Source organism: Podarcis liolepis, assembly GCF_965112155.1.
Source record: "Podarcis liolepis genome assembly, chromosome: 11".
Classification (NCBI taxonomy): Eukaryota; Metazoa; Chordata; class Lepidosauria; order Squamata; family Lacertidae; genus Podarcis; species Podarcis liolepis.
In genome coordinates, this window is record NC_139565.1 from 33,896,583 (window position 1) to 33,919,905 (window position 23,323).

Below are 23,323 nucleotides of genomic sequence, written 5' to 3' on the forward strand. Positions count from 1 at the left end.
TTTAATCACAATATATTTATACCCCACTTTTCTATGTAAAACACTGAATGCAACTGATACATTTCAAATAACAAAATGCCACATCAATGCAACAAGTTATGAGGCGAGAAACTTATACAATAAAAGCATTATATCGTGTTTTTAAAATCACTTTCCAAATGTTCCTGTTTGAAATTGACACAATGACAAACTTGTTTTCACAAAACATCCATCTGGAAAACATTATGCCATTTGATTTCCTAAGTTAATCAGTCAGTGGTCCTGATACGTGTTTTTTTAAGCTGTGCCATCACCATCTCCAGGGATAATGTTCAACAGCAACCATGTCATTGCTGGGTGCGGCAAAGAACCCGTGTTATTACGCAACACACTTACAAAAAAATGTAAAAGCTAAACTAGCCTTTAGTCTGAAAATTCTGGAAAGAAAGTAAAAAAGTCTAAAAACTTTGGTTACAGTATTCTAGGTGTTGCATCAGCAAAAGCGGAGCTGGGTTATAAGGGGTTTGTTTTAAGACAGATCATGGATGTTTGCGTGGTTTCCTCATTTTCTCTTTCATAGGAAAGCTAGTTCGTTCGCATTTAAAGAGGGGATGTGTGTTCTGAACATGGGGCGGGTGGTGGTGGAAGTAAGTCTATCAGCAGCTGGACCTGCCTACTCCATGAATGGCCATCTGAACAGAGGCTGCATATGCACATATTCGTGTAGGCATATTCATGTAGGCATATGCCTACATATTCATGTAGGCTTCCTAGAGCAATTGTTCAGAAATTACAATGCATGCGCATGGAAAGGCTGGGCCATAATATCTCTCCCCACAGAACCCCAGCATTTGTTCATCATCCCCCTCACACAAAGTTCTCTAGGCCGCTTACAATGAAAGCAGTGTAAATATATAATCAAACATAAAATCAAAACCAAACAGGTACAACAAAAAGAGCGCACACAACATTCCCAATATTAGCAGAAGGCCTTCTCAGTAGTGGCGCCTGCCCTGTGGAACGCCCTCTCATCAGATGTCAAGGAAATAAAACAACTATCTGACTTTTAGAAGACATCTGAAGGCAGCCCTGTTTAGGAAAGTTTTTAATGTTTGATGTTTTATCGTGTTTTTAATACTCTGTTGGGAGCCACCCAGAGTGGCTGGGGAAACCCAGCCAGATGGGCGGGCTAATAATAATAATAATAATAATAATAATAATAATAATTACTATAGCAAACAAGAGGCTCAGACTACAAAAGTGGCTTAGAAGGTCTAACAACGTTTTATCCAGCTTGCTCAGTGGCTGGGTGATATTTAGCAAAGGGGGAAAGACCCCAAGCATGAGTACTGTGTGAGGCTATAGGGGCATCTGCATGTGACATCTCCTTCTCCACCCCTGACCTTCCCTTATTGGGCAGGAAGGTCTGTGGTGGTGTGTGTGTGGGAGAGTGAGAGAGAGAGAGAGAGCACCCTGTGTAATCTGGGTTCCTGTTTGCAAGGTGCACTGTAACTGCATTCAGCCAAATCCCCTTATAATACTCCTTCAATCAACAGGAAGGTCAGTGATGGAGGAAGCAGGGCTGGCTGGCTGGCTGGCATGCACAACCCATGGACAGAATTGAAGCCGGGGTGTAGGAAGAGGGGGTGGGGTGGGGGTGGTCCGCCCTGGGTGTCATCCCGGAGGGGGTGACAAAATGGCATACCGTGGGGGGCATAACGCGGAGTGACACAGTGGCTTGGGGCCCCACACTGCCCAAATGGGCAACGTGAGGCTTGCGTCCGCCAAGTGGACTCCGTGGGCAGCTCACTGTGGCACCCCCGCCCTGGGCGGATCAAGGATCACTGAAGCACCTCCGTGCATGGATCGCCCCACCCCCGCTGCTCCAGGTGCCAGAGCAGCTAGCTACGCCCCTGAATTGAAGATTACTCAAGTAGAATTTCAGAAGAAGCATCTGGCTTGTATGAGAAGGCACAAAGATGGGCCCAGATTTAAGTAGGAAGTAAGCAGACAGATGAAGGCAAGGCAAGCTAGTGAGTTACCAGCCCTGGAAGGGCAAGGGAAACTCTCTCCAACACACCTAACCACATGCTCAGAAATGGTGACTTTGGTTTGCTGCTAATTGCCTCAGCAAGATGCAAGAGGCAAGCTGTTAATGTTTATTATACTCGCATGGGAGTGTGTGCAAGCCTATCTCACACCCCTAAATTAGCCCCTTAGGTGAAGTGGAAGACTCTTGTGTTGAAGAATGAATAGACTGCCAGGCCAGCTAGCTTCCATATATCAGAATGGAAACACACCATTTTATTTTTTGCCTAAAGCAGCCTCAGGCAGTCGCCCCTAGCCTTATAACAGGTGTAAACAACCCAGTTTTCACACAGGCCTCTCAAGGTTGCCAAATAATAAGCAGTCAATTAACAACATCAGACCATCAACCGTCACAACCAGAATGTGAGCTGCAGAGTTATATAAATATAGATTTGTGCTTGCTATCATGCTTGCAGTATGCTGTCAAAGTACACAAAGTTGGCAAAAGTAATAATTAAGACTTCCAGCACTTTTAAGAAAAGCAACAGCACACCAACATATGATGTAGTAGCAGCTACATAAATAGGAGCATGTTCAAACTACATCTCAATTGGCCATATTTATAAAAAGGCAAAGCCAGACTGATTTTTTAAAAAGCCTTAATAAAACACAACTGAAACGTCTAGCATAATAAATGTCAGGTATGCAGAGAACATGTCTTGGGAACTACTTCCCTTTCAGGTGTTGACCTTTTCATTTGAGAAGTAATGGAAACTATATAAAGTACCTCTTAAACATACCACTGAAATTAATACGGCAGTGGTGTGCAGTAATTTAAACCCAACTCCTTTTGAATATACAGTAATCAGAAAGTGAAAATCTCAACCATTGTGGAGGCTTTTACATTTTTGTGTTTTGGTTCCTAGCGTGGAAAGTCAATGTATACCCCCGTGAATATGAATAAGCATGAGATAATGCCTAGACTGAGGCAAAATATACATGTTTCTAAATTGAGTGCTACAAACAATTTTCCAGTATGAGTAATAACATTATGTTCATTTCAAATAACTATAGCCTGTTTTCTTGGTGCTTTCTACTGGGCTCCTCCAGGAAGAAAGGCAGAATATAAATTGAATTATTATTACTAAAATTTTACAAAATCCTACTGAAGTTCCAAACTGCATCCAGCTAGACTTGTCAAGTAAATTATGTATAAATCACCTATTAGCAAGTACAAACCTCTCTAAAGACTTTAGCCTTAAAGTATTAGCGTTCAGTATTATTAGTATTATTAATAACATTATTATTTAATTTTTAATCTTATTTTTATACATTTTTGAAAATTTTAAAAAATATTTTGACAAAGTAATAATCATAAATAAATAAGAATAAAAATGTGCACCCCATCACCGAGACCATTCCATTGTAACTATCCAACCCCCCAAAATTTCAACACCTCTTGTGATGGTTTGACCCCTGTCCATTTTAACAGTACAAATTCTACAAACGCCCTCCATATCTCCTCAGAATAATTTCTCCTGCATATTCCCCATCTTACCTTAATGACACATTCAGTATTATTTTAAAGCTTTTGAATCATCACTTTCTATATTAATATATTGGGAAGTTCATGTGTAAACAGTTCAATAATCTATATGGTGGGAAGATTAGGAAAGATTCTGCTTTATTGATAGAGACTCCTTATCCTTGCAGAAAAATATTTCTGCAACCCCAAAAGCTAGCTGGCACCAAGGACTGCAGATGGACATTGCCCTCATACTGGTAGGAAATATCATGGTGAGTGGACAGTGAGAGGAAGTGTCTACTGTTATAGTTTTACAGTTTCTATAGCCTGTCATCAAATCTAAAGGCAAATATTTTCTATCGGTCAGTTTTGTGTGAGAAGGCTATTTCATAGGAGAAGGAGGAAAATGAAAGAACATAGGAAACTGGAAGGCAGTTTTTGGAATACATAAGGAAAACATTGCCGTAAATTGGTTAACATGCAATAGTTTCTTCTAGCCTACAAAGCAAAACTAATTCAATACACAATATTAGGATTGTGTCATAAAATTCTCTTGAGGAAAACTGGGAGATACTTCACAGTGAAACAAGAGGAAATTCTGGCAACTATGAAAACAACATTTCTATCAAAACCAATTGGATAGTGCTAACTGTGCAAGAGGTCAGCAACAGTTTTCCTTACTTAAACAAATATCCTCGGCTAAAGATAAACTTGAATGCAGTAAGATTGTGTACCCTTCTCTATAGTCGATTACAAGTCTACTTTGCCACTGTAAAACACAAGTTTTCAGATTCTTTGTTTTGAAGGGGAGAAACAGTCCCTGAACCTACATGTAACATACATGCTTAATATAACAGCCAATTCTTAGGTTTTCTTAATGCACCAGTTGTATCTTCCATTCATTACTTCTCTCAACCTCTCTCTATTTGCTCATTAGCCTCTATACAGCACAAGTGTGCTAGCTACCGGTGCTAATGGGAATTTTAGTCCAAAAGATCTGAAGGATGCCAGCTTGGAGAAGACTGTCTTATGTTAAACAAGAGTAGCATGTCCAGTATAAGAGGAATGCACTCTAACTTGATTGGGGGAAAAACAAATTTAATTACTTAAATAAAAATTAGAAGGGTGATAACTTAGCAAATTAACATGTAAGCATTTCTTACTATATAATGAAAATGTACAAGTGTCATCATACAACAGTTTGCTTGGCCACAGATGGGTGGCGATGCAAACTACAGTGGAATAAGAGGAAGTGAATGAATGGCCCAGGCAACCTGCAGCAGGACAGCCTGCTCTGCTGGCTCTCTTGGTTCAGAAGTGGGTAACTTTTGGCCCTCTAGACATTGTCTAATCAGTCCCAGCCAGCATGGCCAATGGTCAGGAATGAAGGAAGCTAAAGTCCATAACATCGGGTTGAGGAAGGCTGTGCTAACATCACATATAAACATCCAATCTGGATGGTCGCAGGTTCCTTATACCTGACTGATGTGCCATCACGGCACTGTAGAGAAGGAGTGGGGAAATGCATAATGCCACGTCACGTTTCTCTCACTAAAAGTTACAGGGAGACAACGGGGGATATCATGGCACACAATACTGTTTTCAGTGACAAGTCTATGAATGGCATCACGTATTTCCCTTTCCTGAAACACAGGGTTTGAATAAAGAGTGTCATGAGGAATGATCAACAGCCGTTCACGCAGTAAAAAAGGAGTTTCGTTGGATGTCTTGCCTCCAAGACTCTGATCCCATTTAGCTTTCAAGATCAGAATATGCAGTCACAGTCTGGCAGGATATAATGTGCTAGTAAGCCAGCGTTATCACTGTTTCCAGAGACGTTGCTGTTCAATTTCAGTGAAGTACACGGTGGTATTTTGTGGTAACTATGTAAATAATGACCCTGCTGCCCAGCACCTAGCCATTAATGGTCATTAAAAACAAAGATCTAATTCAACCTTAGTACAATATCGGCCACCACACAGATGAGAAGTATAAACTTCAGCTGAAAAAAGTTTAAAAGCATTTTGAATCAGTGCAATTTCAGAGGGGGGTATATATGTTTACAATGCCTGGCCATTAAGCAGCAGTTACAGAAAATCTGTGATGTCAAGGACTTCATTATATTTGTGTGTGCAAGTTGAATTACAACAGCTGTGCCAAGGTTAACAAAGGTGGTACCCGAGGGAGAGTCATTTCATTGATTTATTTATTGGGGGCTTAACCTAAATGTATGTTGTATACAAAGTACACATTTGAGAAAAACTGTGTCCAAACTTTTAGTGTTTTACTCAGATCAAGTTTTAACAGGAAACATTACTTTACTTTTTCTTTCATCTGCATACAGCAAAAGTTTAGAAAATAATCATTTTAAGTTAATCAACTCAAGCCGTATTTTGGATTAGTGTACCCTGGTTACTACATACATAGCACAAGAAGACTGAATGCTCACTTCTGCAACTGCACTCTGAGTTACAAACAACTTGACAGAATCAAGAACACATCCTCTGTGCAGCAGGGTTCACATTTCCTCTACTGTGGCAAAGTTTTCTATACTTCTTTAGCAAATGGAATATCTGTTTGGGAAATATGCCTTTTCTGAAATGGGGCCGCAGAAAATCCTGTTGCACGGTTATTTGCAAGGAAGCTCCACTGAACTCAGAGGCATTTACTACTGAACAAACAGCCATTTGTTTGAGCGAACACCTCATGTAAACGCTCCCTTTCTAAAAATGCTTTTAGCGTCAACAATGGTCGTGAAAAATCAGGAACATCCAAAGCACAAGGTTGAAGCCTTAACACCAATTTCCCCTTCCCCTTGTCTCTATTGCTGTTGGAGCCTTTAAGAACTGCCTTTGAGAACCTTTAAGAACCAGAATATGAGAGAGTGGAGGAGCAGGAGACGGCATCAGCCGAAATCTGTTTGCTATTTCCTGCTTGGCTCTTTTTAGGAACTAGCTGCTAGTTAATATTATTTATTAATACTGTACCTGACCACACTGGAAAGTTTTATCAGATCTGACTCTGATTTATTATATATTTTTAAAAAACTGATAAATAACATTGATTTAGATGTGTTTAAATGGTTGATATTTAATAATGAATTTAAAATGTCAGGCAGATTTGTATTATTTATATATAGCCTAGGGAGCAACAAGCAGCTCCCGATTTTACAGTCCACACAAGGTACTCATATGGGGAAAGAAATCTTAAACTGTGAGCGACCTTCTGGGAGCCAGAGGGGGGTGGAGCCAATCACAAAAGTGGGCAGAGCAAAGGTTGTGACTCCTACCTTTGTGTGACATTTTACACTCCAGCCATGCAAATAGCAGAGACTTCCACATGCCCAAATACATACACCTCTCTCCATCCTCCTTTCACGAAGGCAACAGGCATTATCACAGTTACAGAACACATTCCAGCCAATCGAGAGCATTCAAGAGGGTGGCCTCTGTGAGATGGTATTGTCTGGAGATAGTCCCAAGGGCCAAACAGAAAGTACTGGAGGGCCACATTTGGGCCTTGGATTCCCTGACCCTGTCTTAGATGTACAACAATGCCAGCCATTAAAATAAATGTAAAATCCTAAAATATTTCTACTGTCAAATATTTGTACTGTTAAATTAGATAATTTAACTTGGACCTGGCTACTTGCAAGGCAAAAAAACAGTAGAACCAAAGTTCATTAAGGCTTAAACAAACTGAAAGCTATGCAGTTGCCCTACATACCAAAGTCCTTGGTATCAAGGAGTCTGCTGTCTTAATACAGTTCAATTATTCCACATTTTGCATCATGTTTTCAGCAGCTACTCGCAGAGAACGTAACATCTGGCATGCTGAAATGCGTTTTAAGACACACGTGAAACATGGTCTTCCCAACAGGACAAACGAATGAAGGAAACTTAAATTGCTTCCATCTCAGAAAGTTGATAATGGTACGCATGATATTAGGGAAGAGCAAAACATTTTTTCACATGCAAACAGCCCCAAACCATTCCAGGGTATTCCTTTAAACAAATGGAATGTGAGGAAACCCCATCATCATAAATCCAAGTGGCAGCAACTGTGATTATTGCAGTGTCTGGAAGACATGCATTCACAACCACATCCACAATCACAGCATTGGCAGTACATCTGTGCCTTGCACTCTTACAATATGATTTTCCACTTCTTTTCCTCATGTCGGGGGGGGGGCGGCATTTGAAGCGCAATCTTATTCAGAAGTAAACCCCTTTGATTTCAGTGGGGCTTACTCCCAGGTAAGTGGGCATAATTTTGTGATCTAGGTCAGTCGATATTTTAACTTGCCTAATTACAACAACAGGCATTTAAATTGAAAACGGTAGAATTCCTTGGGGAATATTCATTCAGGTATATGAGCTTCACCAAGCACTAGAATGCACGTCATTAAAGTGAATTTTATTGGGCCAATTTAAGTTTGAAAGAGCTTTGCAAGATTGTTTTCTTTCTTTATAAGAGCCAAAGTCTAATCAGCACTAGCGAAAAAGTAAAAAGTGATCTGAAATGAGTAGGTCAATGATGAAAGCTTTTCCACTGCTCCTCTCCAGTCTGTGACTAACCTGGATAGGTCACTCTATGATGGACTAAAACAATCCATACTCCAGCATTGCTACTGGCTTCTCTTCAGGAGCAATATTCAGCTCTCTTTCTACTAAGGTAGACTAAGGACAGAAACATAGGTAATAATTACAGTGGTACCTCGGGTTAAGAACTTAATTCGTTCTGGAGGTCTGTTCTTAACCTGAAACTGTTCTTAACCTGAAGCACCACTTTAGCTAAGGGGGCCTCCCGCTGCTGCCACGTGATTTCTATTCTCATCTTGAAGCAAAGTTCTTAACCTGAGGTACTATTTCTGGGTTTGCAGAGTCTGTAACCTGAAGCGTATGTAACCTGAAGCATCTGTAACCCGAGGTACCACTGTACTATGTAAGTTCTTTTTTTAAAAAAAAATGATATTTATTAGAAGTTTAAAGATTACAGAAAAAAGAAAAAAAGAAAGCAATAGAAAATTTAACAGAACATACCTTACAATACATAAAAAGAAAAACATAGAAGAACAATACACCAAGACAACAAAAAGAAACAAAAACATTAAAACACACATCCAATATTCCATATCTTTACCTTTCATTTACTTGTTTCATCGACCTCCTCACACCTCCCTTTTTTGTATTCTAGTTCAAGTAGCTATTTCAGCAAATTCTTTCCATCTTTCTCAATTTTTGTTCTATAATTTATCTTAACAGTCTAACCTTAAATTTTTCCATTTTGGCCCATTATCAATCAGTTTTTACTTAATTCTTTATTACATTTCTGCTAAAGCCATATAGCTTCATTCCAGCATCCTTCTAACATTCATTGTACTATGTAAGTTCTTAAATGATTGCCTGTTTTAATTTCTTTGATTCTTTTAGTGCTTGATTTTTGTATTGGGTGGTGGTGGTGATTTATTGGTAATTATTTATTGTTTTCATTCTTTTCGTCCCTTCTGCAGTAGCATTGGGCAAGAAATTAAAATAATGCTCCATCTAATGCAGGGGTAGTTAATCTTTTTATACCTACTGCCCACTAATGTATCTTTCTTGATGGTAAAATTTCCTTACCACCCACCAGTGCTTGATGGAACGAGGATTCAGCTTGTGCCATAGAACCCCCTACTGCCCACCTAGAACCCTGAAACGCCCACTAGCGGGCGGTAGGGACCAGGCTGACAACCCCTGATCTAATGCAATGCTTCACCATGTCAAGTGACACAAGACATCCATAAAGGAATGCCTCCTTGTGCAACTATCAGCTCCGCAAGATAGGCTTGATTCACAGCTTGATCACAACAGAAATGCAGCATTCAGCTTTAAATTGGGAAGCCCATTCTCCACTCTTCTCTTGCCCTTTCAATCAAGCAGTCTCTTGGACAATGTCATGACAATGCTGACTGGCTACAGAAACTTTTAACTCAACTTCCATACAAAGATTTATCCACTAGGGTATTTGCACCATTGCCCATCCCCTCCAAGGTTTTTGCAACAAGGAAGTAGCAGGTGACATCACAAGATCACACAGTGAGTCAACAAGTAAGTAATGAAGGGGAAAACTGTATTTTGGACAAATACAAACCTGGGTGGAGATTACCGTCCAAGATTTTTTAAAAATATTTTTTTCAGTTTACAAAGCTGATACAATTCATGGGTGCTGTCTCGTTACCACAGCAATGCACAGTCTGTTTACTTTAAATATTACAGCTTAAGAACATTTTTAGAAAGCGTTTCCCCCCCTGCGCAATCGAGCCAAAGGGAACACAAAAGGCTAAATGCGTGAAGAATTAGTGAGATCCAAAATGAACTTCAGCCAATCCCACAAGCTTTCAGGACGAAAAAGCTGAACTGCAGCTGTTCTAGCTTAATGCAGGGATATATTGACCAACATGTTTCCACTATCATTTTCCCAACTTAAAAAGAAAAGAAAAAGAGTAGCAATATGCAGGATGCAGGCTGTAAAACAGTAAATGGCGGGGAAACATTTTTAAAAATGTATACCCAAGGTAGAATCAATAGTTATTTCTTTCAGTTAATTTGTAAAGGGTTGTTGGCAAAGTGCGGGAGTGGGGGGAGAAAAGAGGAAATCTGGTTCAAGGAGCAGGAAATGGAAGCAAGGAGTTTGGAAAAAACAGGGATGAAATTAAAAGTTTCAATTTCAAACTTTTAGACAATGCAATGTTAAGGCACACTATATTACATGTGTAGTTTCTCTTTGCATTGGCGGCTTTTATTTATTGCTCACTTGCTTGCCTCTACCCTTCTCAGACAGCAGCCAAGTTAGCCCTGGAACAGGAGACAAGACTATAGCCCTGGCTCCTTCCTATGGCCAGGCCCACACATCCTTCTGTTTTCACTCAGGAATATCACAAACACTAGCTGCCTTGATCAGCTGCGGCCAGGGGCATAGGAAGGGGGGGTGCAGGCCGCCCCGGTTGTCATCCTGAAGGGGGTGACATTCAGTGTGCCCCGCACCACCCACGACTCCCCCAAGCCCAGCGAGCGGCAAAGCTGTAGGCTTGGGAGTTGGGGGGGCACCAAATGTCACCCCCCTTCAGCCTGAAGAGGGGGTGACATTCAGCGCAGGCCCCCCCTCACGCCAAGATCGGCCCAGGTTGACTTTCCATGGCAAGAAGCATTGCAAAGTATTAGAATACAAAACATCAACATGCATTTGAATCTGTGTCCCGCCCCTGTCACCTTGCAACATACGTGAGATTACATTGTATGTGATTTCAGATTTACGCACAATCCCTGCAATCAAAACAACCTGGAACTGCTTCAGCATGAAAACTCCTACCTTTCTGAAGCTGGTGCACTAGGAAAACCCAGTGTGGGAAGAGCTTTTAAGCTTTCCGCCTTATGTGCATTTAATTTGTGCAATTTCAGCTGGTTGGCTACCAAGCACATAAAGCTGAAATCATGCAAGTTAAATGTGTGCCAATCGGTAGGTTGGTGGTTCGAATCCCCGTGACAGGGTGAGCTCCCGTTGTTCGGTCCCAGCTCCTGCTCACCTAGCAGTTCAAAAGCACGTCAAGTGCAAGTAGATAAATAGGTACTGCTCCAGCGGGAAGGTAAACGCCGTTTCCGTGCGCTGCTCTGGTTCATCAGAAGTGGCTTAGGCATGCTGGCCACATGACCCGGAAGCTGTCTGAGGACAAACGCTGGCTCCCTCGGCCTATAGAACGAGATGAGCGCTGCAACCCCAGAGTCGTCCACGACTGGACCTTATGGTCAGGGGTACCTTTACCTTTTAACCCTCAGAAAAATGAAAATAAGCCAATTTCAGTTTTGCCTATTAATGCATGCATATGTTAACCAAAGCAGAGGTGAGTAACCTGTTTCCCTCTGGATGTTGCTGGGCTTACATGCTCCATCATCCCTGACCATTAAGAGTCCAGCAACATTTGAAGAGCCACAAGCTTCCTACTTCTGAATTGAAGAAAAAACTTGTTTTAGTATATTTAACCTTGTTCACAGACTCAGCACTCTTATTTGTTTATTTGTTTATCTCTTTATTTACAAAATGTATATATACCACGATTGTATCCTGAATGTAATTTACAAATGTTTCAACAGACATCTTCAAATAAGAACAAATTGCTATTTTTCAAGCACAAGTCTGAGGCTCTGTTTCTTCCCCTTCACTTCCATTTCAATGAATTAGTCATGCTTTATCAGCTTGCCCTCATAGGACATTCAAGGACAGGACATCTTGTTATCAAGGCCATAACATTGTGAAATCCTAAAGTCAACATATATGAATAAACTTTTTTGTTTCATCATCCAAATCAGACTCAAGTTCCTCTTCCAAAGTGCCAAGGTTCGTAAGAAGGCATAACGAGAGATTAGAAACCTCTGGAAAGATCCCCACTGCTATCCCTAGACTTTGATCCATGGTCTGTAATATTTTCTCAAGCAGAGAAAGTAATAAAAGTTCTGATAAACTGCAAGAAGTTCTGTGTAACTATGACTGCTCTCATGATACTTGAGCATGGAGTTTTTACTGTGCCAAGCACTTCCACTGGGCTCATGAAAGCATGATCTTGCTCTCTGGTCGTAGGTGTCTAAAACAAGTTTCCAGAAATGAAAAAGTCACCGAGTTCACAACGCAGTAAGAACCGCTAGAAAACATGACTTTTTGGTATATAAATTATTTGGCACCCGATATAATGTTTTGCAGGACGCTGTTATAACAAGAGCAGATTTCTGCCCTCTGTACTTCCAAGTAGCATATTCAGTATCACATCCACAATAACCTTTAATCTAATCACATTTCTTCCTCTAACATGTTAATGGCTAGTCCATTCATGATAATGTCCTGGTTCACACGTCACATGAAGCCATAGTTTAAACAATGGTTTAAAGTGATGAGCAAACTGGGCCAATTACACACAGCACTATTGCCTTCAGGCAGGTTTCAGTTCCATTTTCTCAAGGATGCCTATTTCCCCCCCCCCCCCCCAGAAAGGGAGAGATGCAACATTCAATAATGAACCTGAAATATGCTTTCGTTCCCTGCTCCTTGCGAGACCCATGTCTCTCCTGAATTATGAATTTGCATGCTGTCGTGCACTGGCTGGCTGCAGAGGAGTGGTGGGAGGCAGCAGCTGGGGAACCCCCTAAGGGAATGGTCAGGGGAAGAAGGCTCAGAGTCAGGATACTGGTGGTGGGACAATGACGCACGGTCAGAAGGTCACAACTTGCCAGTGCAAGCTGGAGCTGATGAGAGTTCTAGTCCAAAGCAGCTGGAAAGTGTGAGGTTGACAAAGGCTACTAAAAGTGGTCTTCATTAATTATTAAGATTCTTTCCATCCCTCCTTTCCACTAAAATTAATACTTTTACTGAAACATGTTTTACCACATGGGAAATGAATGAACAGTATTGAGTTTCCTTTTGCACTCCCTTATAACATGTAGTTTTAATACATATGGACCTCTTCACATAACTGCTTCAAACCTTGAAACACTGTTGGCATTTGTCTGTCTCAAGAGACAATGGAGTGCACCTCTGAAGGTGAAGTCAAACCACTGGAGAATCCCAGTCCCTCTGCGGCTACAGACCAGTAACTCATAACTGCTGCCTCTCATGTCGTTTTTGCTGCAGTAGCAGAACCAAAGTGACCTCTCCAGGGTTCAAGCCTGAGCAGCATATATGGAAGTCCTTAGGCTGCCCAGGCAACAAGACCCCCTCCCCCTCAGCCTTGCTGATGTGGTTCAAAGGAAAGGAAAGCAATACATTTGGCACCAGCTTGGCTGCAGGAGTTACCAGAAGGAAGCATATATTGCGCCGTCCAACTACCTTATGGACTGTGCTCCGGATTTGTGTAGGATTTACACCTTTGCCTTTTTCCCCCTCACAAAGATATATTGCAAGGCAGCGGAGGTTTCAAAGCAAAGTTTTCCTTTTCCTAGATGGGCTACCGTCCCAGGTTGCCCCTCACTTCCTTCTACAGCTCATGCAGAAACTGCCTTCTTGACTGTTGGACCCACTATTGGCCTTGTCCACTCAATCCACTTAAGCCTGTCTTCACATGCAGGGGAAGTCCCTAACTGAATGTTTGAGATCCATCAGCTACCCCTGGTATAGGAGGCCAGTCAAAGCCGTCCCTGAGGTGTGGCCGCTGGCTCCAAACTCACACAGGCAATAATTTTGTGAGTCATCCAGTTTGCCCTCACTCTCTGCTTCTGGCACACAACCAGTTGACTGACAGTTTGTTTTACCTTAGAGGAGAGTGTGCTATTTTGTGGTGTACATTAGGAACATGCCTATGGACAGAAAGGTTAGGACTGAATCAAAGGACAGAACTTCCCTGTTTCTTACACTACTAATGGCTGGGACCCTGAAAAAATGTAAGACAAAAATTATCCGCATGGCTAGGCCCAACACTTTAGACCTGTGAGCAAATTTTGGGTCAAAGTATTTTTGTGTAAGGGTGGGCGGGTCATATTTTAAAAGACCCCATGATTTCTGGTCAAACTCCATCAATACTAAACCAAGCTACTGTTCCTAAAAGGTGGAGTCCATATGACATTATTTGAACAGAGGACTGTCCCTTAAGTGTATGCTTCTAAGTAATACCAGAACAATAATACAACTATCAACCTATTTTGTAAAAAGTGAGTATCATGCAGAAAGGTAATCAAGGGCTTGTGGACATCATGCATGACCAGACTTTCCTTGCCCCCACTATTATGAATTGGTTTCAAAACTCCTCTTTATTTTAAAGTAGTTTTCAACGTGGGAGGTTCCCTTTGCAGGGTGGGGGAATTTTTCTGGATCACAGCCATTACCACTGGAAAACTACAATGAAATTTTATACCAGCAGGTTGTGAGAAACGCAGAGCTGAACAAGGACCAGCATTAAGCCGATACAAGCATTCACGGATGACAATTACTTCCGTTTTATTTTTCCTTAAGTGCTTTAATGTTTTGGCCACTGTCCAAACTATAAAATCCGATATGAGTAAGTCCTCTGCCCAAAACATCTTTAGCAGCCCACCCCCCACCCCTCGCCAACTTAGAAAACTATTGTGCGGGGGGGGGGGGGGATTAGAGGAGATTCAAGCAAATGTACACTTAATTTCTATCCTGGCAATGTACTTGCTACATACTTGTTGTCCTTGTTGTCTATCTCGAGGAGGTGGCCTTGATTAAAGCTCATTGTTCAGGAAACTAAATACATGTGTTTCTAGATAGCATAAATATACTGCAATGACTAAACAACATTTGAGGAACACATGCAGCACTGGAAGCATGCCAGGCACAAACCTTTGTGCTTAAAATGTTATACAAATACTGTCTGGCACGTCTGATTTAAATTACATGGCAATTAAAATCCACAAGCTTTCAATATCCCTGGGTTTAACCCGTCATGGCTATCATCACTACTCTAAAGGCAGCATTAGCCCTAAAGGTCTTCTTCTGGTCACAGATGACTATGAATTTCCTTGCCTGGTTATGATCAGGCATTTAAAAAAGATTACTTAACAAATAGAAAGATGTTTCCCTTTGGTTTAGTTTCTGGTTCTTAAGCACAGAAAGTGAACACCACAACCATGTAAGGTAACTGGGATTGTGACCGCAAGCACACCTTTAAGTTCCACCAGCAAAGCAACGTGGGACATTGCAACTGTGCCAAATATGGGTAAAGTGGGAGCAGACACAGAGGGAAGCCATGTTGTATCAGAGCAAAAATAAAATCCCAAAGCATAATACTAAGGGAAAACATATTATCACCAGATGCCAACAAAGAGCCATAGCCCAAAGAGATACCACAGAGAGCAGGCAGACACACACAAATGGCAATGCCATGCTATCTACCAACCATGGAAAAAAGCTGACAAGTTTTGATATGGACTTACCCCTCTGATACCCACATTTACATGAACACCACATAATTCTCTGGCACCATCTGCTTCACATAAAGAGGCAATGAACATTCTCAGCTGCCATGTGCTGATGTAGCAACAGCACTCAGCAAGCACCAACAGAATAACATGAAGTTTGCCCCCCTCTCCATATTGGAGGGATCCTAGCAAGCGCTTTCTCAAGAACTTAGCTAATTGCTTACATACTCCTCAAAACTGTATTTCTCTCTCTCTCCATATAAATTTTATGCTCCAAAATATTCATTATTTTCATATCATCATACAAAAATGTTGTTTTATGAGGAGTATGAATAATGTTTGCTAGTTTAAGTTTCATATCAACAGCTGTTAAATCTTTAGGAAATTATCTGGCTAGGAGTGCTTTTTCCCATCTGTCTGATAAGTCAGAAGGCCAGATGCAAAGAAGAGTTGCAAACTTAACATAAAAGCTTTTGTTGAAAAAGAATGAACTTCAACCCCATCGACAAAACCTGCAACAAGTGGACCAAACACCATAGCTAAGAGATTAGAGCTAGCAGACTGGGGAAGCTGGATTGAAAAAATACTCTTGGTCACATATGCCACCTAAACATAAAAGCCAGGTCCAGAAACACCAAACACGAAAAATTCCCAAGCTATAAACCGGATCCTTCAATAAATCATAACCACAACCAGAAGTTCAACTGGCCACAAATCACTAACATCTCAGTCATATCTGGAGTGAGCTCGTCCACAGGTGTTCATCTAACCCATTACTGACACCAGATACCAGATTCACTGAACCACCATCTCACTAAGAGACACGTATTTCTGACACTGAGCTCCAAATCCCTGTCCAGTAAATTGTCCAGTAGATATTAAACAGTGAAAGAAAAATGCATAGCTTTGAGATGGAGCAATAGTCTCTTTGTATTCAGTTCTGGAACTTAAGTGGAAACATTACAAAACAGTGCTCCCTGCTCCCAACCCTGTCAGGTGATCCAGAAAAGTCTATGGTCAATGACCTTCCCACAGCAGTGTCAATGCTTACTGGGATGGTGCAGGGGATGGGCAGGGACACAATGGCAAAGATTGTCGCCAAATCAGTTTCTGCCCCCAAAACAGATAAAAAGTCAAAGTGAAATGAGATCTGATAATTAGCCCTATCCAATAATTAGCTTCATCCAAAGAAGCCTGTAGTTGACATACCACTATTCATTATCTAAGTAAAGGTAAAAAGATCCCTGGATGGTCAAGTCCAGTCAAAGGCAACTATGGGGTGCAGCACTCATCTCGCTTCAGGACAAGGGAGCTGGCGTTTGTCCAGCTTTCTGGGTCATGTGGCCAGCATGACTAAACCGCACAACAGAACACCGTTACGGAAACCAGAGCACATGGAAATGCTGTTTACCTTCCCGCTGCAGCGGTACCTATTTATCTACTTGCACTCGTATGCTTTTGAACTGCTAGGTTGGCAGAAGCTGGAACACGGCAATGGAAGCTCACCCCATCACATGGATTCAAACTGCAAAGCTTCTGATAGGCAATCCCAGGAGACTCAGTGGTTTAGACCATAGCGCCACCCACTCCCTAACATTCATTATATAACTGTGCTCATGAATGGAATTACTGGATTGTTAATGAGGAATTCCTGAAAACTGATATATGTAAGGCTTTAGGAAAGGTTTTACATTTAACTTCTTTCAGTATATTAATTATTCATGGTAAACACCAGGTTTTTAATGAGGATTGTAATTGTCATTTGCCAGATGTAGAGGTTGTTGATATTTGACAATATTCCCAGGACATTATATGCTGGGCCATGGCCTATGTACATAGAATCAGGGCCATTTTTTTAATTTAAATATCATTCTAGTAATGGGAGTCAGAGTTCCAGCTATCAGGAGATTCCTCTGAGTCTTCTTATGCACAAGGTATAGCTTCTCTGGGAATCCAACAAATGGCTACAAAACAAAACATCACTGGTGTAAAACAGTTTTCTTAGATTAGAAATATAGTAATTACTCTTGAAAAGTTTTTAATAATTTAGGTAGGTAAACAAGATGAACCACAATGTTAATTTACTTCACAATGTTAATTTAATTCACATGCCAGATATTTCATTTATGAAATCTCACTACAAAATAGTATGATGGCCACCAGTTTAGATGTTTTTGCAATATAGTACTAACTAATAACTGTACAAATTTACAAAGGATGGCTCCATCAATGGCTGTAAAGATAAGGCTTGAAGTGCTGCCATAATTTTTGGACTCGAAGCTTGCAGTATATTTCAAGAAGCAGCCACTGGAGAAGGGATTTGGCTACAACATGGTGAGAATTTTACCTTGCACCTCCACCTTAGAAGCTGCTGTTAGCTGCAGAGACAAAAATGCTAAGGTTTAGGAACTGACACTGCTAACCAGAACTATGGTGAATTTAAATCGGAGATTTGGCAGAGGGGCAAAGAGCAAAACCGTCTATAGTGTGGCCAGAATCCAAATAGTCCTGGAATGACTTTTATGATACAAAAAGACCCTGCATACTATTCTCTCTTTAGTAGGTGCCTTCTTAAACAACAGCAGCAGTAGCAGCAAGCAAGCAAATAAACAAACAAGCATGGCACTGATTCAAAACTGCCCCCACCCTTTTATCACCCTTTTATCATTCTCACATGTCTTCCCTAGACTCCCATGTTTGTAAGCAAAAAAAATTAAGTTCTTTTTGAATCCAGCCATAAATATCATAAATATGACAAAATGCCCTGTTAACTGTTCCAGTTTCCCTGCTTCTGTTAACTGTTCCAGTTACCCAGCCATGCCCTTGCCAAAGCGTACTCCATTCCAGTCTTTCTACCTGATTTCTGATCCCCTAGAGCTAGACCCCCCAGTCAGCATTTGGTGGCCACTGAGCATGCTCACTGCACAATGGGCTGTTTGGGGGAATTCGCTTTAGAGATTCACTTCCTCTTCCCCATACACATGCACATCTGGGCTCCCCCAAACATGCTGGGTTCCCCAGAGCTTGCACATGGGTGGTCCTGTTTTTTTTACATATGCATTGACTATCAGAAATAGAAGCAATGAGGATTTCATTTTTTGTGCAACCAATAAATTTAAACATTTGCCTTTATGAATGTGAAATGCTAGAAATTCACAGTTTGAGCCTGCAGCTATTTCCATAGTATCTAATAGGGAATGAGTTCCTTCTCTGAAGATGCCGAACACTGGCAAAGGCAAATTGTAGGCAAAACATTTTACGTCCTGTAGGTTTATATTTTTTAAAAAAATAACAATATGAATGATGTGGCGGAGCAGTCACGATGCACTTGATGTTCCATAATCATCTCTTTCTTCTCTTTCTCTCTTCCTCCCTCTGTGGAAACCAAGTCTTGTCACCAGCCCATGATTTAAAGATTTTCCTCATGACAAGAAGTTATTTTAACTCAGCTGAACAAGAAAATGTAAACACTGACTTGAAATATCAAGAGCTATAATGCCCAGCATGCATCCCAAAACAGGAAAGCACAACTCAGAGACTTTGGGTCCTTGACATTACCATATGGGAAACTCTGAAATGCACACAAATTCTATTTGGTGATGGTGCAGAGGGATATGTGAAAATATACGCATGCATATAAGGTGATGCTATAATCCATTTGAAAATTAAAATTATCCCTCTGTCCTGTGACCTGTATTTTAAGAACACACTACAAAAAAGATGGACAAGCTGAAACAAATTATGTGGGTTTCTTTCTTCAGCCTAGTAAATCATGTCGTTTTTCGCATGCTGACAGAACTTCATTGACTAAAATTTTAGCAATGTTCTTAGGCGGGGGTGGAGGCAGAAAGAAAATACAATACTTGCCACCTTATTATACAGAAAGGTTTGCTAGCCCTCAAATGCTGCTTATCAAGAGGTCTTTAATCAATTTAATTGCCACCTCCAATGAGAAAGTCTTGCAGGAGTCCCATTTATTTGTTATATGCAGAGAGTTCCTAGCTGAAGTACTTGGAAAGATTTACTTCCAAGTGGTCACCTACTTAGATCAAACAGTAAATCACTGACTCTTGTTATGGTGTTTGTTTAGGTGGCAGCAGTTTAGCTGGCCGAGCCTCAATGGCCCCTTACTGAGTTCTCAGTGTGTGTGGCCCATTTTGCTCTGCAGCTGCTTTGACACACAAGCCCTACTGTGTACCAAGCCTATTGTTATTTTAATGCAATTCTCAACAGTCTAGTTTGCCCTTACCAGTCTAAGAGCGTTTCCAAAGAGCAGCATGTTAAAAACTCTTAAGACAAAAGACAGCTGTCTTAAGAGGCAAAGTCATTAATAATTGGTATTATATAATTTAGTGGCTTCAGATGCAACTAATACAGATCTCTAGTATTTTCTGGTATACGAAAGCCTCGTGTCCTTTGGCTGAAAGTTCAGTGGACGTAGAACAAAGCATTTCACAGAAACAGAGGCAGTGTTATATACTTGTTCTATTTCTTCAAAACATAGTTTAAAACGCACAATAATTGATTTGAACATTACTTTTGGCTATCAAACTATTATGAAGTTGTAACATTCTGTCTATAGTATAGTAAATCCTTTTCTTCCATGGGAAGAATAATTATTGGTAGAAACTGCAACCTTTCTTTATTAATTCTCTACACTGCACATTAATATCATCTTCTGACAAACATCAAATACAATTTCACAGCATCCCACATATATCTAGGATATCATAATCAGAAAGGCAAAGGAAGTTATCTTTTGCTCTATTCATTAAAGTCAAATAATAATAATAATTTATTGAATTTATATACCGCCCTATACCCAATACAGTGGTACCTCGGGTTACATACGCTTCAGGTTACATACTCTGCTAACCCAGAAATAATACCTCGGGTTAAGAACTTTGCTTCAGGATGAGAACAGAAATCGTGCTCCGGCGGCGCGGCAGCAGCAGGAGGCCCCATTAGCTAAAGTGGTGCTTCAGGTTAAGTACAGTTTCAGGTTAAGTACGGACCTCTGGAACAAATTAAATACTTAACCCAAGGTACCACTGTAGTCTCAGGGTGGTTCACAGAACAAAATCAAAATATAAAACCACAAAACAGGAACCCCCAATTCCTAATCTATTTGAGTCTCATAAAAATTTTAAAAATTAAAAAATTTAACTGCCAAGAAAGAAATACAGTGGTGCCCCGCAAGACGAATGCCTCGCAAGACGGAAAACTCGCTAGACGAAAGAGTTTTCCGTTTTGGAGGTGCTTCGCAAAACGAATTTCCTATGGGCTTGCTTCGCAAGACGACAATGTCTTGCGAGTTCCTGCTGGTTTTTTTCCCTCCCCCCTTTTTCTAAGCCGCTAAGCCGCTTATCAGCTGATCCGATCAGCAGATAAGCCGCTAAAAGCCGCTAATAGCGCTAATCCGTCAATGGGCTTGCTTCGCAAGACAAAAAAACCGCTAGACGAAGAGAATCACAGAACGGATTCTTTTCGTCTTGCAAGGCACCACTGTAAGTTCTATTGGTGCAGCTGTTGGAGATGTAGATTTGAATGTGACTCCAATTGCACAACTCAGTGGGCCCAGTGTTGAAATCAACACTCACAAGGCATTGAAGATCAAATTTTAGGAGGACTAGCTTGAATTGTGAATTGACTCGAATGAATTGTACTTCACTAAAACATCATTGCTTGGAAGATTTTTCATGTCTGCCCCATGTGTGGGCTAGCTGTCACAGAATTATAAATTTCTAGGATGCAAAACACCTAATTAGGTCATGAAATGCATTTCAATGCCAATGCAAGACTGCTTCAAGGCGCAGATTTTCCAATGCTTTGTCTAGTTTATTGCAGAATGACTCAAACTAAACTACCACTATTTCCTCCAGCAAGTATTTCCAAAGACATACAGATTTTGCCAACTGTACATGTTCCCCAGTCAACAGCCCTTATTTTCCTTTCCTTTATTTTAACTTATTACATCTAATGTAGTAGATAAAATTAACTGGGTTACCTTGAAATTTTCAACTAAAGGAGGCCCATACTATGTTATGTTCCCCAGACCCCCTTCCTGATTAGTATAGTTATGCAAATTACCCACATGCTTAGCGGGTTAACTTTTAACAACATCCATCCTGTTACGAAAAATGTTAATACTTCAAAAGCGCAGATAATGCCACTGGTTAATGTCATCACCACTATACAAGACTGTCCACCTCAATCATACCTAGATTTCCTTATCTAAATCCCCATTGAACCATGAAGCAGACTGGGTGGCCTTGGGCAAGCCACTGGGTTGTCATGAAGATAACACACACAAATGACAGAATACAAATGTGATGAGTGATCCATGCGACGGTCATCTCCAGGCTTGACTACTGTAATTCGCTCTACGCGGGGCTGCCCTTGAAGCTGTCCCAGAAACTCCAGCAGGTACAGAATGCTGCAGCGAGGCTCCTCATGGGGTCTCTGCCATGGGAGCATATTCACCCAGTGCTTTTCAAGCTGCACTGGCTCCCGGTGGAGTACAGGATCAGATTTAAGGTGCTGCTTTTAACCTTTAAAACCCTTCACAGCCTAGGACCCTTGTACCTACGGGACCACCTCTCCTGGTATGCCCCACAGAGAGCTTCAAGGTCCATAAATAACAACACCCTAGTGGTCCCAGACCCTAAGGAAGTTAGATTGGCTTCAGCCAGAGCCAGGGCCTTTTCAACTCTGGCTCCGGCCTGGTGGAACGCTCTGCCTCATGAGACCAGGGCCCTGCAGGATCTGATTTCTTTCCGCAGGGCCTGTAAGACTGAGTTGTTCCACCTGGCCTTTGGCTTGGAGCCAATTTGATTCCCTCCCTCCCTCTCTTTCTTTTTTCTTTTCCTTCTCCTCCTGCAATGAGGCTACATTTTAATATTTTAATGTTCCATTATTTTAATGTTGTATTTTATTTTTGTTTTTAAGTTGTAATCATTCATCTTGTTTTTATTATTGCTTGTAAGCCGCTCTGAGCCCGGCCTTGGCTGGGGAGGGCGGGGTATAAATAAAAAATTATTATTATTATTATTATTATTATTATTATTATTATTATTATTAGAGTAAAAAATAAAATACAAATTAGGTTTTTTTAAAAATTGTTACCCTGGCTTCTCATTCTTGAACACATTTATGTGGAAGCATGGTCTATTTTTATTTCAGCTGTAACCAGTGCTGTCCCTGGACCAGGAGAGCTTAACCACAGTAATTCTGGCACAGTTGAAGACAGGAGGGAGACCCTGTTAGTATATCACATCTCTGCTCTGCAACTGGTTGACAATTTTCAACCAAGCCAGGTTCAATGTGTTGCTATTCATATATAAAGCCCTTAACAGTATGGGACCAGTTTACTTGTGGGATCGTCTTATCCCATATACGCTCACTTGACTGCTTCAGTTTTTGAAACTGATATTGTATCAGGTGCCACATAATATGCATTCTTGTAAGAAATCAATATTTTAGTCTAACAGCACCTACACTTTGGAAGTCCCTGCCTAATGACATCAGGCAAGCGCCATCGCTGTACTCTCTCATGGTTGCTCAAAACATTTTTGTTTAGGAAAGCCTTTCCAGACATATAGAAGTTACATGTGTTTTAATCTTGTTTTCAGCTTATTGTTGTTTCCAATTATTTGTGAACGTTTTTAAAAATATATCTGTGACTGTCCTTTACTGAAAATGTTATATGTTATTGTACATGGGTTTGAGGCTTTATTACAATCAAGTGGTAGATAAATTTTGTTGAAATAAATAAATACATACATACATAAATAAAGTCAACAGGACTTATTTCCAACAATGTACACTAAAGAGTGCGGCCTGATCTTATTACAGTTTTCACGCAATAGTCTTGATGAGCACAGCTTCCCAG

General features: G+C 40.8%; 1 protein-coding gene across 3 annotated transcripts in view; it reads right to left on the reverse strand.

The window, feature by feature from the left end:
* The window catches only part of XRCC4 (X-ray repair cross complementing 4), a 99,780-nt gene that overhangs the window by 64,141 nt on the left and 12,316 nt on the right, over nt 1–23,323 (reverse strand). The window lies entirely within an intron of this gene.